Source organism: Drosophila miranda, chromosome 4, assembly GCF_003369915.1.
Source record: "Drosophila miranda strain MSH22 chromosome 4, D.miranda_PacBio2.1, whole genome shotgun sequence".
Taxonomy (NCBI): Eukaryota; Metazoa; Arthropoda; class Insecta; order Diptera; family Drosophilidae; genus Drosophila; species Drosophila miranda.
The window spans coordinates 2,428,831-2,429,793 of record NC_046677.1 but is presented as its reverse complement, the minus strand read 5'-3'; the positions used below and the strand labels follow the sequence as shown (position 1 = coordinate 2,429,793).

The 963-nt window shown below is 31.9% G+C and overlaps 1 long non-coding RNA gene across 1 annotated transcript; it reads right to left on the bottom strand.

Moving 5' to 3' along the window:
- LOC117188997 lies at positions 1–800 on the bottom strand. The gene is made up of 3 exons (XR_004473054.1): positions 760–800; positions 590–688; positions 1–274 (listed from the first exon to the last, which is right to left on the bottom strand). It is a non-coding gene; the product is annotated as an uncharacterized LOC117188997 (long non-coding RNA).
- Positions 801–963: the final 163 nt, after the last annotated feature.

Sequence of the window (963 nt, the reverse complement as noted above, 5' to 3'; positions counted from 1 at the left end):
ATGTGATTATTTTATGATATATTTTATTTATATATTTTTTCATATTACGCTTATTTTAGATAATATGCATTCCAAATTCATATCCATAAATTTGCCATATGTATAGATACCGCATTTTGGAAAGCTCGTACTTATTTCATCGTTGTTCTCATCGCTTGTTAAATACATACATGTCTCTAGTTGGTCAAATATTAAGCTCAAAACAGTGGAAGCATTTCTATCGTTATCCATCCAAATATTGAGAATTTTTTTTTTTAGAAAAATTCAACATAACCTACAAAGTGAAAACACCCGTTAAGTTTCAAACCGCCGCAAATAATAGAAATTGGTAATAGCTATATGACATTAGACTTTGCTAAATTTTCTGCGAAGAGAGAGATGGTATGATAGTACGTAGCCGTCTATAAAAACGTCTCCCGGCGGTCAGTCTATAAATGCGGAACTATTTGAGAAAAATTGATGTTATAGCCAGCCAGCAAAATTGGTTCTGAAAATTGCAATGATCGAAAATCGCTGCCTGCTTGCTTTTCTCATAGTCTAATGTCATAAAGCTATAAAAATACACTCTACATTAATTTAGTATACATACAGGCAGGCTCCGTTTTTCATTTACTTTTGCGGATCACGTTTTCAGCTAAAACGTTTCGTTTTAAGGCTCTCCAGTTTTCACATATTTTTGCTGTTTGCACTAAAACGAAAATTGTTGTTGAGGTTCGGTTAAAATAAAATTATTTATAAAGAAAGCAAAAGTTAAATTACCCTGATACAGATGTCAAGTTTATGTTAATGCATCAACAAGTCATATTTTTTTTTCCTTTTGCAATTAAGGTTCGTTTCGTTGTTTTCATTTCGTCAACGAAAATGTTTTCGTTTTGAAAACGAATAAATCGTGCGGAATGTAAAAACGGGAGCCCCAGTTTATGTGTATTCAAAAGTAAATCGGAAAACTTTTGTGAATGTGAA